Raw genomic sequence first — 12334 nt, forward strand, 5'->3', positions numbered from 1 at the left:
TGATTAATTGAAATAGGTTTCATATAGACAATTGACCACCCAAGTTGACCGGTGATTCACGAACGTTAAAACTTGTAAAAACTATACGATGACATATATATGGTTATATATATAGTAAACATGATTTTATTATAAGTATGTATCTCATTAGGTATTTTAACAATGAGTTATATACATAAAAATGAAACTATTAATTTAAGAAACTCGAAAACGATATATATAACTATTATCGTTATAATAACGTCTTACTAGGTACATATGAATCATATTAAGATATTGATACACTTGGTTAATTATGTTAAATGATAAGTAAATATATTATTAAGTGTATTAACAATGAAATACATATGTAAAAATAAGACTACTAACTTAATGATTTCGAAACGAGACATATATGTAACGATTATCGTTGTAACGACATTTAACTGTATATATATCATACTAAGATATATTATATATCATAATATCATGATAATATAACAATTTAACATCTCATTTGTTATAATAAATAATGGGTTAACAACATTCAACAAGATCGTTAACCTAAAGGTTTCAAAACAACATTTACATGTAACGACTAACGATGACTTAATGACTCAGTTAAAATGTATATACATGTAGTGTTTTAATATGTATTCATACACTTTTGAAAGACTTCAAGACACTTATCAAAATACTTCTACTTAACAAAAATGCTTACAATTACATCCTCGTTCAGTTTCATCAACAATTCTACTCGTATGCACCCGTATTCGTACTCGTACAATACACAGCTTTTAGATGTATGTACTATTGGTATATACACTCCAATGATCAGCTCTTAGCAGCCCATGTGAGTCACCTAACACATGTGGGAACCATCATTTGGCAACTAGCATGAAATATCTCATAAAATTACAAAAATATGAGTAATCATTCATGACTTATTTACATGAAAACAAAATTACATATCCTTTATATCTAATCCATACACCAACGACCAAAAACACCTACAAACACTTTCATTCTTCAATTTTCTTCATATAATTGATCTCTCTCAAGTTCTATCTTCAAGTTCTAAGTGTTCTTCATAAATTCCAAAAGTTCTAGTTTCATAAAATCAAGAATACTTCCAAGATTGCAAGTTTACTTCCAAGTTTTCTAAATCCATTCCAAGTAATCATCCAAGATCAAGAAACCTTTGTTACTTACAGTAGGTTATCTTTCTAATACAAGGTAATAATCATATTCAAACTTTAATTCAATTTCTATAACTATAACAATCTTATTTCGAGTGGAAATCTTACTTGAAATTGTTTTCGTGTCATGATTCTGCTTCAAGAACTTTCAAGCCATCCAAGGATCCTTTGAAGCTAGATCTATTTTTCTCATTTCCAGTAGGTTTATCCAAGGAACTTGAGGTAGTAATGATGTTCATAACATCATTCGATTCATACATATAAAGCTATCTTATTCGAAGGTTTAAACTTGTAATCACTAGAACATAGTTTAGTTAATTCTAAACTTGTTCGCAAATAAAAGTTAATCCTTCTAACTTGACTTTTAAAATTAACTAAACACATGTTCTATATCTATATGATATTCTAACTTAATGATTTAAAACCTGGAAACACGAAAAATACCGTAAAATCGGATTTACGCCGTCGTAGTAACACCGCGGGCTGTTTTGGGTTAGTTAATTAAAAACTATGATAAACTTTGATTTAAAATTTGTTATTCTGGGAAAATGATTTTTATTATGAACATGAAACTATATCCAAAAATTATGGTTAAACTCAAAGTGGAAGTATGTTTTCTAAAATGGTCATCTAGACGTCGTTCTTTCGACTGAAATGACTACCTTTACAAAAATGACTTGTAACTTATTTTTCTGACTATAAACCTATACTTTTTCTGTTTAGATTCATAAAATAGAGTTTAATATGAAACCATAGCAATTTGATTCACTCAAAACGGATTTAAAATGAAGAAGTTATGGGTAAAACAAGATTGGATAATTTTTCTCATTTTAGCTACGTGAAAATTGGTAACAAATCTATTCCAACCATAACTTAATCAACTTGTATTGTATATTATGTAATCTTGAGATACCATAGACACGTATACAATGTTTCGACCTATCATGTATTTCGGAACAACCTATCATAGACACTCTATATATATTTCGGAACAACCATAGACATTCTATATGTGAATGTTGGAGTTAGCTATACAGGGTTGAGGTTGATTCCAAAATATATATAGTTTGAGTTGTGATCAATACTGAGATACGTATACACTGGGTCGTGAATTGATTCAAGATAATATTTATCGATTGATTTCTGTACATCTAACTGTGGACAACTAGTTGTAGGTTACTAACGAGGAGAGCTGACTTAATAAACTTAAAACATCAAAATATATTTAAAGTGTTGTAAATATATTTTGAACATACTTTGATATATATGTATATATTGTTATAGGTTCGTGAATCAACCATTGGCCAAGTCTTACTTCCCGACGAAGTAAAAATCTGTGAAAGTGAGTTATAGTCCCACTTTTAAAATCTAATATTTTTGGGATGAGAATACATGCAGGTTTTATAAATGATTTACAAAATAGACACAAGTACGTGAAACTACATTCTATGGTTGAATTATCGAAATCGAATATGCCCCTTTTTATTAAGTCTGGTAATCTAAGAATTAGGGAACAGACACCCTAATTGACGCGAATCCTAAAGATAGATCTATTGGGCCTAACAAACCCCATCCAAAGTACCGGATGCTTTAGTACTTCGAAATTTATATCATATCCGAAGGGTGTCCAGGAATGATGGGGATATTCTTATATATGCATCTTGTTAATGTCGGTTACCAGGTGTTCACCATATGAATGATTTTTATCTCTATGTATGGGATGTGTATTGAAATATGAAATCTTGTGGTCTATTGTTACGATTTGATATATATAGGTTAAACCTATAACTCACCAACATTTTTGTTGACGTTTAAAGCATGTTTATTCTCAGGTGAATACTAAGAGCTTCCGCTGTTGCATACTAAAATAAGGACAAGATTTGGAGTCCATGTTTGTATGATATTGTGTAAAAACTGCATTCAAGAAACTGATTTCAATGTAACATATTTGTATTGTAAACCATTATGTAATGGTCGTGTGTAAACAGGATATTTTAGATTATCATTATTTGATAATCTACGTAAAGCTTTTTAAACCTTTATTTATGAAATAAAGGTTATGGTTTGTTTTAAAAATGAATGCAGTCTTTGAAAAAATGTCTCATATAGAGGTCAAAACCTCGCAACGAAATCAATTAATATGGAACGTTTTTAATCAATAAGAACGGGACATTTCAGTTGGTATCCGAGCATTGGTCTTAGAGAACCAGAAAATTTGCATTAGTGTGTCTTATCGAGTTTGTTATGATGCATTAGTGAGTCTGGACTTCGACCGTGTTTTCTTTAAAAATGATTGCTTAACATTTTTGTTGAAAACTATATATTATTAACATGTATATATTATGTGATATATTAATCTCTTAACATGTTTGATATTGTGTGATAGATGTCTACCTCTAGCACAAATCCCATTGACTCACCTAATAATAACGAAGAGTCGAATATATATTGGACTGATTCACAAGTTCCCGAAGAAGAACCGGAAGAAGAATCAGAACCGAAAGAAGAATCAGAACCGGAAGAGGAGGAACCGGAGGAGGAAATAGAACCGGTGGGGGAAATAATAAAACGGTTAAGTAAAAGAAAATCCTCAACCAACCGACCAAGGTTAATTATGGTCAATGGTGTTTCCGCCAAGGAAGCAAAATATTGGGAGGATTACCAATTCTCCGATGAATCGAATTCCGATGAGAATTCCGATGATGTTATAGAAATTACCCCAACTGAATTTAAAAAGGCAAAAGAAAATAATAAGGGAAAGGGCATAAAAATAGAGAAATCTAATTGCAACCCCGATGAACTTTATATGTATCGTCAACCCCCGAAGCCCTTAAGTTGTAACAATGACCCGGGAACCTCTAAACCACCAGGTTTTTCTAAACCGTTGTGGAAAACGACAGCTCGTATTAGGGGAACATCATATATCCCTAGAAACATGGCAAAACGAACCAAAACCGAAGAAGAAGAAACGAGCGAGTCGGAATAAGATAGTTGTATTCGTGTGGTGTAATATATGTAATATAGTGTGCTTATGCTTTATGATATATGTAAAAATTGCTTGTATTAATAAGTATTTTTTTTGTTATGAATCTAACTCTTGTCTATTTTACAGTATAAAAACACAAAATGGATAGACAACCTAATATTTTTAAGAGACCTACTCGGAGACATGATTGATGAAATCTTGTCTAGAGTAGGTCAGAATTCTTCGGCACAACTATTTATGGCAAAATCAGTTTGTAAGACATTCGAAGAACGTTCCAAGAATGTCTTGGTTTATAAGAGACTTTCATTTGAAAGATGGGGGATATCACATTGAGAAACCCATAAGTTACGATGTGTTTACTTTGACGCATATATTGCGGGGAACCCAAATGCTATTTTACGCAACGGGTTAAGAAATTATTTTGACTCAATGTATCCGAATATAGGACTTCATGATTTAGAAAAAGCGGCTAACATGCAACATAAAGAAGCATGCTATGCTTACGGGTTAGTAATGTTCGCTTCTCACCAAAGTGAGAAAAAGAACATCGGGCTACAACTATTAAACAAAACGTTCCCACAAGTGACGGAGTCGGTAATTGGGGTAAGAAATGAGGTTTTTAGGTTATTACGAGACTGTTGGTCATTACGTAACCCTCGTCCCTTTGACGACGTTACAACACGCTGTCTTATCAACGGCCATAATGGTTATGTTCCACAAGACCAAGGATGGGAAGTAGTCCTAGTAAAACCAGAATGCATGACTTGTTTCTGGACGTATGAATTACGTGTCTTTATTGCCTTTGCTGAACGACTTGTGTACTAGCTAGAATTATCTTCACAACTATCTTGTATCAAAGTTATTGTGTGCTATATTTCATGCTTTATGTAAAATAAGCGGTATTGTAAGTTTGTAAAATATTGTATAAAAGTTTGAACGCGAAATATTATTATAATCAGTTTTTCATATAGAATTGTAGTAGTTGAATTGTATATTAGCTACTAAGTATGAACTTAACGGGTAGGTACTACCCGAATTTAAACTTATAAAACGCTAATATGAAGAAAAAGCTTTTATAAATGAGTTCATATTATGCTACGAAATACTATTAACTACTCTTAATATTCTGTATGATTAACTTGTTCCATTTGACTATTTTGAAGGAAATGGCACCGACTACTCGATACACCGTGAATATGAATGAAGAGGAATTACGTACTTTTCTAGCTTCAAACATAGCCGCAGTACAGGCTGCGCTACATACCAACAATAACCTTGGATCTAGCAGTACAGGAAATCGTGTAGGATGCACCTACAAAGAATTCACTGCCTGCAAACCTTTAGAATTTGATGGAACCGAAGGACCGATCGGATTGAAACGGTGGACCGAGAAGGTCGAATCGGTGTTTGCCATAAGTAAGTGTACTGAAGAGGACAAAGTGAAGTACGCTACGCATACCTTCACAGGTTCTGCGTTAACATGGTGGAATACCTATCTAGAGCAAGTGGGACAAGATGATGCGTACGCACTACCGTGGTCAGCATTCAAGCATTTGATGAACGAGAAGTACCGTCCCAGAACCGAGGTCAATAAGCTCAAGACAGAACTTAGAGGGTTACGAACCCAAGGATTTGATATTACCACGTACGAAAGACGATTCACAGAATTGTGCCTATTGTGTCCGGGAGTGTTCGAAGATGAGGAAAGAGAAGATCGACGTGTTTGTGAAAGGATTACTGATGTGGTAGCGTGAGGGTACGAAATAGTATTATTTTTAATACAAAATACTACAAAATATGACACAAGTTTTAATAATTTACGGATGGGATATACCTAAACCTTGCTACAACACTATAGGCAGTGTACCTAATCGTAGAGTAGTGTAGTTTTTAGTAAGTCCGGTTCATTCCACAGGGAGCTGGTGATACTTACTATATTTTTAACTATATTTATACAAAATATATATAATTATATAAGTAGTAATATTATTATAAAAGGGGGGTTTTACCGTTTAATGACCGGTTTGTCGATTCTATATTTTAAGCGTAAAGATAAATGACGATAATTAAAGTGCGTAAAATAATGACAATAAATAAAATGACAGTAAATAAAATTGCGAGTAATAAAATGACAGTAAATAAAGATACGATGAGAAATATAATAAAAGAATTATGCTTATTTAAACTTCCGTAATCATGATGTTTGACGTGTTGATTTTAATTTATTACCATGGGTTAATTGTCCTTTGTCCTGGTTTATTTGATACGTCTATCTGGTTTTTGTCCATAATAGTCCATCGGTCATAAATATAAAGTGCGAGTATCCTCGTCAAATTACCCTTATACCCGAAGTCAAATATTCCAACTGATTAAGGATTTAAACTGTGACGCAGTTATCACTTCTGTCAATAATTACACCAGTTATCACTGTATGTAATCCACCCCTGTTTTAATTAGTTTATGAATATTAATTCATCCACTTGATCAGAATGAATAATCAATTACCCAACCCAATTGATTAATTAAATGATTATAACAGATTCCATATGAACATCACTAAATAGGACAACCATAATCATTATTAATTATTAGGTTAATTAATTTGAAGATAGGTTCGACAGACTCCAATGAGTTGTCACTCAATTAGACAATACCCCCCATCTATTAATAGTCAATAGTTCAATTTCCACAAGTGTCGGTCTTTTGCCCAAACCTTAATTATGGTCCAAAGTTCAATAACCCCTTCTTAATATTTTAGCCCAACATCACGATTACTTTGGCTCAAATAAGCATAATAATAACTTAGTTACGATACATTAATTTAAAAAGGAAGAACATAGCTTATAGTGGTGATTAATCGCGTAGCGTTACACGGACAGAGTTCCTACTTTAAAACCCGTAAAACATTTCTTACAATAACCCAATTATTATTAATCTTAAATTAAACTTAATAAATATAAATATAAATTACATAAGAAAGAAAGAAGATTGGAAAAAGGTGTATCTAAATCATCGATTTAGATGGCCTTTTATAGGCAAATGATAAATTGAAATTTTCACTTATGACCCCTGAACTATGCTCAATTAACAACTTTTTATTATTTAATATTATTCTTATTATGAATTATTTAAATATTATATTATATTCTTATGCATAGTTGACTTGTACTTTCAGCTCCGTTGCGTCGAGCGTTGAAAGTTGGTTCATGCCTCGGTTCCGGATTTTCGAACGCTCTTTCGTACTATTTTATATCGTGTACTTTGTGTTTTGCGTCTTGTACTCTTGTCATTTTTAGACGTTTCTCATCAATAAATTGAACCACTTTAATTGTATCTTGTACTTTTTAGCGTTTCGGACCTTTGTGTCTTCAATTCGTCGAATCTGCCTTTTGTCTTCGCACTTATTTAATATAAACGAATATTACTTGAAAATAGAACAATTGCAACTAAAATCTTGTCTTTCTTGGGGAATAATGCTATGAAATATATGTTCCTTTTTAGCCTTATCAATATCCCCACACTTGAGCGTTGCTTGTCCTCAAGCAATATAGTCTTGAAATACTAGAATCACTTCTTTATTCTTCACACTTTGTACATCAGTGATTTTGATATGGCGGTATAAACAATGGTAGTAACGATATGGTTTACAGTCCCACATGACTATAAAAATTTAGATCCATTAAGGAAATTGGATCTTTATGAAAACATTTGATCTTTTGAAAATTCATTCTAGCTTTTACCCTAGATAAGTTTTCTGATTTGATCCATCATCGGTGTTGCAAAATATATTTGTGGATCAATATTTTGGCTAAAACTTTTAGGTTCGTGTAATCCACTGCTATCCCGGTATCGGAAAGCACACATCCAGTTTACTTGTTCCGTATATTACCTTTCGGTAAACTACCGTCCGGTTGTAAAGGAAAGCGATGAACAAGAAACTGTTAAGGCAATGTCCCGTGACATGCAGATGATTATGGTCTTATTAACGTGTCGGATGCTAGAACTATCCTTGGTAGGAGCGATAGTAAAGATCATCCTATAATTTTTCGGTCTGGCACAAGGTCCTGTCTCCGACCATGCTATGCAACCACCGTTCTTACGGTTGACACCCGATTTGGTTCAGGTGACCTAATGAATTCCCGGTGAATTCCTAGGATTTTACGTTCAATGATAATGAACGCATTGAAAATGGATTTTCAGAAAACAAATCGGTTTGTATTTTTTGATCAAAATATTTTCTCGTTCAAACTCGAGTTTAGATATCATTGAATTCCATGAGTTTGAATTCTCAATCTTTAAGGTCAATATCAAGGATTGAGTAATATCTGGCTTAAATGCTGCTTTTTAATCTTTAAGGAGATTATCCTTTCCGGGGATCTGATTCATTAGTCTTATCAAGCTAATTTTCACGGTGCCTCCCCATTGTACGAGATAAATCCTTCTCATGGTTAGGATAAATCTGACCACCTGGCGACCCTGTTTGATGCTGAGGTCCGTGGATTTCCTGCTGATTTTAGAGATGACTTTTCTAGATTTTTCGTCAACCTACAGCTGGTCTGGACGACAACTTCTTGACCTAAATCAAGAAGCGCGTGTCTTTTTCGGAAGACTTTACTTCCTTTTAATGATGGAATTGATTCATCGTGTAGATCCATCTCTTCTTTCAAAAGTATTACAATAAATCGGGTAAAACAGTTAATTTAGTCCAAAACAAAAGCACCTGCAATAAACTTTACACAAACATGTGATAGATAGTTTTTAATTGAATAACTTGGTATATTCTCCCCACACTTAGTTTCTTTCTTTGCCTTTTTATTCTCCTTTATTCCATTTTAAATGAATTCAAGCGTTTTGGGTTGTTTCTCAATTTATGTCCTTTTTGAGGTAACAATAATTTCGGTATTAACACCTAGTTTTCATCGTTCATAAATATATATAAACATGATTTTGATTTCATTTAGTTGAAAATTTTTCAAATTTTCACTAAATTTGGCAAATAAACCAAGTGTAAACCCGAGAGAATTTATAACCCTTCCCCACACTTAAGATCATGCAATGCCCTCATTTGCATGAAATCAGACTCTAATTATAAATTCATGAGGGTGATTAGTGTAGAAAAGTTATTGGAAATACCGAGTTTGCAAACATGTTGTTTTATATCACATTTGATATTTTGCGTCTTGTCGTCAAAATTAGAAGCTTTTGCTGAACTTAATGACATTCTTTGAAAGTGCGCTGTTTTACCCTGTTTTGTACATAACATAAAATACAAACATATATAAACATATTTTTAAAGTTTGATATATTATCCCACGTTTAAAAATTTATAAAATATAATATATATATATATATATATATATATATATATATATATATATATATATATATATATATATATATATATATATATTTTGCATACTTTAGATCAATAAAATTAAAAAAATAATGATAACAAAATTTATCGCCCCGTCCTTGGGTAAAGCAATTTCGGTTCAACGACCTAGTCTTCAACTCACGACAAATTTTAGAAATCAATTTTTTAAACTTAATGAAATAAAGTAAATTTTATTTTTAAAATCACACAAAACTTAAATTTAAAAGGCATATTAATTAAAACCTAAAAAATAAAAATTCAGAATGGTGGGAGAAAACTAGTTCTTTAGTGTCTGCTAGCGGAAAAGACCAATCGGATTCCATTCTCGGAACTACACGAGAACAGAACAATTAACTCTAGACAGCATTTTCTTTTTAGAACATTTAAATCTCCCCACACTTAGGTAGCTGTGGTGTCGAAATTGTGATTAACTTCATCGTCAATTTTTCTTGGTCCATAATCAACTTGCATATCCGTGACTTTTTCTTTAAGCCATTGGTCGGATTCCTGTGTAATATCCACAATTTCAACTAGTTTCTCCTTTTCTTTAGGTGATAGATTGGATACTAACCGGTTACATAACTTAAAGTTCCCCTTGGTTCTAGCATCGCGAATCCGTTTAATAAGTTTCTTCATTGAACTATTAATAACGGGGTCATTTATTTTCGTATCAACAACGGGGTTCTTTGTTATCAGGTCATCATTAGGTGTTACTTCATTTTCCCCACACTTAGGCATTTTATTATTGCTAAGCACTACCGTTGGAGTTGGTAAAACAACATGGTTCTTACCAATCGTTTTTGCTGGTTCAACGGTTTTGGTTGGTGGAGATTTAGACTTTCGAATCATAAAGGTGATCGATTTTTCATCATTACTAAGTGTCATTCTACCATTTCTTACATCAAATACTGCCCCGGTGGACGCTAAGAATGGTTGACCTAAAATTAGAGGAATGTTTGGGTCCTCTTCTATGTCAATGACAATGAATTTGACTAGAAAGGTTAAATTACCTACTTGAATGGGTAGGTTGTTAGCAATTCCAACTGGGTGCTTAATGGTTTGATCAAGGAGTCGAACACTCATATCCGTTGGACTTAACTTACCTACACCTAATCTCTTATATAAGGAAAGAGGCATAACACTCACACTTGCACCTAAATCTGCCAGTGCATCATACATGACACAATCACTAAGTAGACAAGGAACAATAAATTCACCCGGATCACCTACCCTAGGTGGAGGTTTTGGTGGAACTGTATTCCCCGGGTTTACTTCTACGGCTTTTGTTTCTTGTACTTTCTTATTCTTTTTCTTCTTCTTCTTTCCAGAGGTATCACAATCTTTATTACCTATTACTTGCTTATACTCAACTCCTTTTCTTGGAAACGGGATGGGTGGTTTGTATGGTGCCACCACTGGCTTTACATACTCGGGTGGTGGTGGTGTTGTAACTTCTTCATTGTTACTCATATCTAAAACCTCCCCAACTTCTGGAGCTGGTTTTTCAGAATTCGTGGACACCATATTAACATTCTCATTCCGAGGATTTACTTCAGTATCACTCGGTAGCTTTCCTTGTTCCCTCTCACTCATCATGCTAGCAAGAGTACCTACGTGTTTTTCTAGATTCAAAATGGAAGCTTGTTGAGTTCTTAATGACTGATCAAACCTCTCGTTCGTTTGGGTTTGAGACGTAATAAATTGTGTTTGAGATTCCATTAGCTTTGCCATCATTTCTTCTAGATTTGGCTTTTTCTCTTCGGTTTGATGTGGCGGTTTATACAAGCTAGGTCTTTGTTGATTGAAAGTGTTGTTTTGAGTTGGTTGGTTATTCGGACCTTGTTGGTTGTACGAGTTGTTGTTGGGTCCATTTGGATTGTAAAGAATGTTTTGATTTCGATTAAAGTTTAGCTTTGGCGGTTGATAATTATTCTGATAATTATTTTCCGGCCTTTGGTTCATATAGGAAACATTCTCTCGTTGTTCCATCGTTAGTTCAATGTGACAATCTTTCAATAAGTGTGGTCCACCGCATTGCTCACAACTAATTCATATTGCGTGAATATCTTTATTCATCTTTTCCATTCGTCTCTCGAAAGCATCTATTTTTGCTGAAACGGAATCAAAGTCATGGCTAGAATCGGCTCTAGCCGCTTTAGATGAACGATATATATCTTTCTCTTGGTGCCACTCATGAGAGTGGGAGGCTGTGTTATCAATAATTTTGTAAGCTTCAGTTGCGGTTTTCTTCATAATGGAACCACCAGCTGTTATGTCGATGTCTTTTCGTGTGGCGATGTCTACGCCTTTATAGAAGATTTGCACTATTTGAAAGGTGTCTAAACCGTGTTGAGGACATCCTCTCAACATCCTTCCGAATCTTGTCCACGCCTCATATAATGTTTCATTTGGCTTTTGTGTGAACGTAACAATTTCTCCTTGAAGTCTCACGGCTTTAGATGCCAGAAAGAATCTTTGAAGAAAATTTTCAACTAAGACATCCCATGTGTCAATCGCCCCTTCAGGTAACGATTCTAACCAATCTTTGGCTTCTCCCTTTAAAGTCCAGGGAAACAACATGAGATATATCTGTTCATCCTCCACTTCTCGGATTTTGAATAGTGTACAGATCCTATTAAAGGTACGAAGATGTTCGTTGGGATCTTCTTTTAGCGTACCACTATATTGGCACTGATTAGTTAGCATATGTAGAATTTGTCCTTTGATTTCATAATCTGGAGCATTAACTTCTGGCTTAATAATGGCGTGACCTTGGCCCGTGCGTTTAGCTCTCAT

At 33.6% G+C, this 12334-nt stretch overlaps 1 non-coding gene across 1 annotated transcript; it reads left to right on the forward strand.

The window, feature by feature from the left end:
- Positions 1-11879: 11879 nt before the first annotated feature.
- LOC139873686 (small nucleolar RNA R71) lies at positions 11880-11986 on the forward strand. Its single transcript, XR_011767413.1, has one exon. It is a non-coding gene; the product is annotated as a small nucleolar RNA R71 (small nucleolar RNA).
- Positions 11987-12334: the final 348 nt, after the last annotated feature.

The sequence above is a fragment of the Rutidosis leptorrhynchoides genome, chromosome 10 (genome assembly GCF_046630445.1).
Source record: "Rutidosis leptorrhynchoides isolate AG116_Rl617_1_P2 chromosome 10, CSIRO_AGI_Rlap_v1, whole genome shotgun sequence".
In the NCBI taxonomy this organism is placed as follows: domain Eukaryota; kingdom Viridiplantae; phylum Streptophyta; class Magnoliopsida; order Asterales; family Asteraceae; genus Rutidosis; species Rutidosis leptorrhynchoides.